The sequence below is a fragment of the Phalaenopsis equestris genome, unplaced genomic scaffold (assembly GCF_001263595.1).
Source record: "Phalaenopsis equestris unplaced genomic scaffold, ASM126359v1 Scaffold203579, whole genome shotgun sequence".
NCBI lineage: Eukaryota > Viridiplantae > Streptophyta > Magnoliopsida > Asparagales > Orchidaceae > Phalaenopsis > Phalaenopsis equestris.
Genome location: NW_018223193.1, coordinates 425575 through 433159, shown reverse-complemented (window position 1 = coordinate 433159; position 7585 = coordinate 425575). Strand labels below are relative to the sequence as shown.

The window sequence follows — 7585 nt, the reverse complement described above, 5'->3', positions numbered from 1 at the left end:
ATTCCTTCATACTTATGTGACACATCTGAGCTTGGTAGGATTTGATCATAGACCTCTTCTAATTACAATTGTTGCCCCACCTCCTCTACCCCATGCACCCCCCCTTTTCAGATATATCAACATGTGGTCTTCTCATCCATCTTTTCTGGAATGTGTGGCTACTCACTGGTGTGGGGTGATCCAGGAGGACCCTTGGGCCAAACTTTGGTTTCTCTATATTAAGATTAGCAAACCTCTCAGAGCTTGGGGTTGGCAAACCTTTGGGGATGTTCACCTTGTTGTGGAAGCTGCTAAAAAAGAGGTGAAGAAACTTGAGGTGGTTGTTCTAGAAAATGAGGATAGAAAATGAGGAGCTTGAAAAAAATGAGGAGCTTGAAACTTCTTTAATTGAGGCACAAGAAAGACTTCTAACTATAATTGATTGTCAAGATAGCTTTCTGAATCAAAAAGTTGTTATTAATAAGTTTAAAGATGATGATAGGAACACTAAGTTTTTCCACGCTTTTGTCAAATACAAAAGAAAATGCAACACCATTCATGGCATACATAACTCAACTGGTCAGTGGATTCATGATAACCAGACTATTTTTGCTTATGCTGTTCAATTTTTCACCAAATTACTGTCACAAACTTCGGTAGATAGACCACAAATTGACCCTATGTTGTTCAGCAATGAGCACCATTTGACCAATAGCCTCTTCTTGAATGATGCTCCAACTGAGTGGGAAATTTGGGATGCAATTCAATCTGTTGACAACTCTAAAATTGCTGGCCCTGAAGGTTTTACTGCAAACTTCTACAAAAAATCTTGAGGAATCATTAAAACTTATTTGATCAAGGGCATACAAAGTTTCTTTCAAGGTGCTAACCTTCCACAGTATTTTACTACTTCCTGCATGGTTTTGATCCCTAAACAAGCTGATAGTAGAAATTGGAATCAGTTTAGACCTATTAGCCTTATTTCCATAATCCAAAAAATCATTTGCAAGGTACTGGTGGATAGACTTCAACCACACCTTGATAAGATTATTGGCCCAAACCAAACTGCTTTCATCAAGGGAAGATCCATAGCAGATAGTGTTCTACTAGCACAGGAGCTTATATTGGACTTGGAAAAAACCTGCAGAGGTGGAAATCTCATATACAAATTGGACATTAGAAAATCTTATGACACCATTTCCTGGGACTTCATTCTGGAGGTGCTTGCTGCCAGGGATTTCTCTATAGAGTTCTGTAAAATGATATCTAGGTGGCTAAATAATAAGAATCATTCAATCCTAATTAATGGGCATTCTTGGGGCACCTTCACTGCTTCTAAAAGACTGCAACATGGGTACCCCCTTTCTCCTACTATGTTCATCTTAGTTATGGACTATTTCTCTAGAATGCTGGATCAAGAGATAAATACTAGCTCATACTCAAGGTACCACCATAAATAAAATTTGGCCATATCTCACTTGGCTTATTGATACGCCTAAAATATATAGTATTTTTAGACACATTTTTGTACCTATTTTTGAGATATTGCTCTTTAATGGAAGATATTTTTGTGTTTTTCTTTCAGGTACAGATAAAAAGGTGAAAAATGCTTAAAAGGTGAAAAATGCTTAAAGAAAGAAAAATGCTTAAAGAAATGAAAAATGATCAAATTTGGAGCAAATAGATAAAAAATTGGTCTAACGTGTTTTGGTGCCTCAGCACCAGATCCGGCGCTTAAGCGCCAGTTAAACAGAGAAGGCTGCGCCTAAGTGCCTGAGGCCCCGCGCTTAAGCGCCAGTGGTAGTTATTGGATGAGTAAATTCAGTTTTTTGTAAATTTTGAAGAGGTTTTTTAGGCACCTATTGGCTTAATAGGTGGTTACAACCACCATCGATTAAAATATTGCGAAAGGATGCATCTCTCGGGGGAAATACAACTAATCAAGACACATTTAAAAGAGACACCGAGGCACCTTTTTGAGAATTATAAAAGAAGAAAGATTGAGACATTGAAAAGAGTCCTGGACTTTCAAAGGGGTCCTAAAAGTACTGAAAAAGTTTTGAAAGTTCTAAAATTGGGGAGCTAGTTGAAGAGATTTTCAGGCACCACATATTTATCCTTTTTATTTTAATTTTATATTGAGAATGTTGTGAAAAAAAAAAGATTCAAAGAAACTTCACAAGTTTGGTGGAGGACTTGAGATAAGTTTTTATCGTTTGTTTTAGACTACTTTTGGTTTTAATTGAGACTTGTTATTGAGACTTGTTGTTGGTTTGTGTTGGTTTGGCAATGATTTCTAATTTTAAACTAAAGTGTGGTTTCGTTTTCTCACTGGAATCTGAGTAGTTTTCTTTATCTTTCTTCTTAAAATGATAAGTAATTAAGTGTTGGATGGAAGTTTTGGAGAGTATTGATCTTTAATGTTGTAAGAAGTTGTGATGATTTAAATCCATGTACTTCATTTACTTCTTGATTTGGCCAAACCAGATGATAAAATTTAATGTGAGAACATGTAAGAACCGAGCTAGTATTATCTCAGTCAACAATTGGAAGGAATCACCATTTGCAGTTGCAGTTAACTCGAAGGTCACTCTCACATCCGCTAACTACTTTGTGCTCATAAACAATTCATGTTAAATTATATGCATCTCAGGGAGTCATATTCATCATATGAATCTGATGTTTTAATTGACGATGAGAGGAAGAAGAGGCTACACATTTTTCATTTACCATTTCAAATGTTGGTGACCTTGGTGAGTATTTTATTTTCTTTTTAATGTCTTTGATCTAGTAATTTACATAATCAATCATAAAAATGTGATATTTTGCGGCTTACCACAATATCGTATTATTTTTGTCAGGTTAATTCCCGTGTTGAATATCCTCAAGACTATGATGACCAATCTGAGGAGGACCAGAAGGATTTCAAGCACATCAGATATGGTAGTGCGATAATGAGAGAGATTTTTTTTTTATTGGGAAAAAATGAAAAAAAAGCTTTCAGAGTCCTTGTTTAAAGCACCAAAAAATATTTAAACTTTCTTTACTGTAAAAACGTCTTTAGTTTAAATAATTATCTTTATAAAAATAGAAAGTTTTCTAAAAAAGTGTGTATTGCATATCTTCCCTGTGGGTTCGCTATTCAGGTCTTAATTAAAAAATCTTATATTACTTGATAATGATACGTATACTTGCGCACTATCCCAATATATATAAGTAAAAGGTTAAATTCTTATTTTTCTTCAAGATCAAGTTTTTGGTGTTGTTGCTAAATAAGAAAATATAATCGAAAAATATAATCATATTTATTGTTATATTGTTGCATATAAGCAGTTTTGGGATCAAATTTTGGCGCCATTGTCGGCGATGTGAAGTGAAAATTGTAAAGAATCTATTAATTTAAAAGCAAATTTCTACTTTTATAAAGTCTTATTTAAACTTTAAGTTATTGTATTTTATTTTGTGTGTGTTTAGTTTTATTTTATTTTATGTTAGTGTATGCGTAGTTCAGGTTCTGAAGGACTAGTGCCCTTCGATTTTGAATTAGAGAGAACTGTTTGAAAAATAAAAAAAACCGATGTTAAAAAATAAAAAAAATAAAAAATTAAAAATTTTGAAAAATCCAAAAAAAAAAATACATAAATGGCAAACAAAAATGATCAAAATGCTCAAATTCATCAAGAATTTAGACCTTTAAGAGATTATGTCAACCCATTGTAGATGAACTTCATTGTAGTATTAAAAAACCTACTGTAATGGCTAATTCATTTAAGCTTAAACCTGCTATTATCCAAATGGTATCAAATAATCAGTTTGGGGGATCAACAACTGAAGATCGAAATTTACATTTTGCCAATTTTCTAGAATTATGCGCTACATTTAAATACGATGGTGTATCAGATGATGTCATAAGACTTAGATTTTTTCCTTTCTCACTAAATGATAAAGCTAAGATGTGGTTGAATTCGTTAGCACCTGGATCTATTAGAATTTGGGGTGATTTAGCACAAAAATTCCTTGCTAAATATTCTCCACCATCAAAAACTGCGAAGCTTAAAAATGATATTACATCTTTGAATTAATTTGAAGGGGAATCTATTTATGAAGCATGGAAAAGATTTGAAGAACTCCTAAGAAAGTGTCCACACCATGCTATACCAGATTGGTTAATAATTCAAACTTTTTATAATGGACTAGTTGGATCTCTTAGATCAATTATCGACACTGCTGGTGGTTCATTGATGTCAAAACCATTTCATGACGCTTATGCTTTAATTGAAGAAATGGCTACCAATATTTTTCAATGGCCTTTTAAGAGGGTGAATCCTAAGAAAGTAGACAATATTCAAGAATCAGATGCATTTAATATGTTAGCAAACCATGTTTCTGCAATTTCAAGGAAGTTAGACCAATTTGGAATGAATTTTTCTCAACCAATTTCCATGATTGAAGAGAATTCATTAGGATTGAAGAGAATTCATTAGGAAATGGTAGATTTTTAAGCATCATTAGAAACTTTGAATGTCATAAATAATAAGTAGAATAACCCATATTTAAATTATTATAACCCAAGTTGGAAAAACCATCTCAACTTTAACTAGAACAACAATTTGGGTGGTAATAATCAGCAATGGGGGAACAACCAAGTAAACACATTGGGAAACTAGAACAATCAAGGGAATAATAATTATAGAACTTCTTATCTTCCAGGTTTCAACAGTAATACACAATTTAAGGAGAAGAATTAGTATATAGAAGAAGTGGTGTTACAATTGGAATATCAATTACTAAGTCAAAGAGCCACAATTAGAAATATTGAGAGCCAACTTGGGCAAATAGCAAATACATTAAGTCATAGATCCCAAGGAATACTTCCTAGTAATATTGAATCAAATCCAAAAGACCAGAATAAAGAGCGGTAAAAGATGTTTAACTTAGAAGCAGAAGAGAGTTGGAAGGTAAAGTTCAAAAAGAAATTGAAGTAGAGAGAGAAGAAATTGAAGAATCAAAAGAGGACGCTCCAAAAGATTCTGAAAGACCTATTTCTCCACTAAAAATTGATTTGGATAAACCACCACCTCCATTTCCTCAAGGACTTGGTCAGCAGAAGTTAGATAAGCAAATTTCAAAATTTCTGGAAATATTTAATAAGCTTACAATTAATATTACATTTGCTGAAGCCTTAGAACAAATCCCAAACTATGTAAAGTTTATGAAGGATATTCTCAAGAGAAAAAGAAAGTTCAAAGATAATGAGACTATTGAACTTAGTGAGGAGTGCAGTGCTATAATTCAGAAAAGCATCCTGAAAAGCTTAAAGATCCAGGTAGCTTTACAATTCCATGTGCAATAGGAGACAGATTTTATGGGAAAGCTTTATGTAATTTAGGTGTAAGAATTAACCTTATTTCATTATCAATATTCAAAAGATTGGGATTAGGAGAAATAACCCCTAGTACTTTAGCTCTGCAGTTAGTAGATCGTTTGATAACATATCCTAAAGGAGTTATAGAAGATGTCCTACTGAAAATGGATCAATTTATCTTTCCTGTTGATTTCATTGTGCTAGATATGGAGGAAGGTAAGGAGATACATATCATTTTATGGAGACCTTTCCTAGCCACAGGAAGAGCAATGATAGATGTGCAGAAAGGGGAATTAACAATGTACGTCAACGATCAAACTGTTACTTTCAATAGTTCAAGATCAATGAAATATCCTCCAAAAGGTAATATCCTCAGATCAATGAAATATCCTCCAAAAGGTAAAGATGATGAATGTTATAGGATGGATGTTATAAGATATCTAAGTGAATTGCATTTCAAAACAACTTATGAAGAAAAATCTGAAGAAAAAAAATTTGGAACACAAGCAAGAAGAGGAATTAGATGGATGTGAAGAAATTTTTAAGGAAGATTCAAACTATGTTCGAGAAAATTTTGAAATTTTGGATACGATAAACAATGATAAATCATTTTGTCCATCAATTGAAAAACCTCCAGAACTTGAGTTGAAGCTACTTCCTGAACATTTAAAATATGCCTTTTTAGGAGATTCCTCTATTTTACCAATTATGATTTCCTTAAAATTAACGATGGAAAAGGAAGAAAGGTTGATGAAAATTTTGAAAAATTTTAAGAAAGCCTTTGGATGGACAATTACTGATCTTAAAGGAATCAATGCTTCAATTTGTATACAGAAAATTCATATGGAAGAGAACTGCAAACCTAGTGCTGATCCTCAAAGGAGACTAAATCTTGTTATGAAAGAAGTTGTTAAGAAAGAAATTTTAAAGTGGTTAGATTATAGAATTATCTGCCCTATTTCCAATAATGCATGTGTTAGTCTAATTAACTGCGTTCCTAAAAAAGGAGAAGTAACTGTATCTGTGAATGAACATAATGAATTAATACTTACTAGAAAAGTTACAGGGTGGCGAATATGCATTGATTATAAAAAATTAAATCTTGCCACTAGGAAAGATCATTTTCCATTACTCTTTCTAGATCAAATGTTGGATAGACTAGCTGGGCATAAATACTTTTATTTTCTGGATAGATATACTCGTTATCACCAAATACAAATATCTCCTAAGGATCAAGAGAAAATAACTTTTAGCAGTCCTTATGGTACTTTTGTTTTTAGAAGGATGTTCTTGGGTTTATGTAATTCCCCTACTACATTTCAAATATGTATGATGGTAACTTTTTGTGATTTAATTAAAAAAGGGTTTGAAGTATTCATGGATAATTTTTTTAGTGTTTGGAACTTCATTTGACTCATGTTTAGAACATTTATTTAAATTTCTTAAGCTCTGTGAAGAAATAAATTTTGTCCTTAATTGGGAAAATGCCAATTTATGGTAGCAAGAGGAGCTGTATTAGGTCATCAAATATCAAAAAATGATATGAAAGTAGATTCTACTAAAATTCAAGTGATCGCAAATTACTTTATCCAACAACTGTAAGGAAAATTATGAGTTTTTTAGGACTTGTTGGATTCTACAGAAGATATATTAAAGTCTTTCCAAAGATTGCTAAGCCTTTATGTCATTTACTGGAGAAAGATGCAATTTTCAATTTTGATGAGGAATGCCTAAAAACTTATAATTTATTAAAAGAAAAATTAATCGCTGTACCAATTATAGTTTCACCAAACTAGGAAAAACCTTTTGTATTAATGTGTGATGCTAGTGATTATGCTATAGGAGCTATTTTAGGACAAAGATATGATAAAATTTTCAAAGTAATTTACTATGCTAGTAAAACTCTTAATGAAACTCAAGTCAATTATACATCAACTGAAAAAGAGTTATTAGCAATAATAAATGCTTTTGATAAATTTAGATCATATTAAATTGAAACTCATTGTGTAGTGCATACAGATCATTCTGTTATTAAATACTTAATGAAAAAGAAGGATGTTAAACCTAGACTTATAAGATGGATTCTTCTTTTGCAAGAATTTGATTTTTAAATAGTAGATTTAAAGGGGACTGAAAATTAAATTGCTGGTCATTTGTCCAGGCTTGAGTTAGAAAAACTACTCTGTTTTGAAAAAGAAATTAATGAACATTTCCAAGGTGAAAAATATATTAATGAGTGGT

The 7585-nt window shown here is 32.2% G+C and overlaps 1 long non-coding RNA gene across 1 annotated transcript; it reads left to right on the top strand.

Moving 5' to 3' along the window:
• Positions 1 to 2539: 2539 nt before the first annotated feature.
• LOC110036189 lies at positions 2540 to 2921 on the top strand. Its single transcript, XR_002295215.1, has 3 exons — positions 2540 to 2565; positions 2633 to 2732; positions 2841 to 2921. It is a non-coding gene; the product is annotated as an uncharacterized LOC110036189 (long non-coding RNA).
• The last annotated feature ends 4664 nt before the right edge of the window (positions 2922 to 7585 follow it).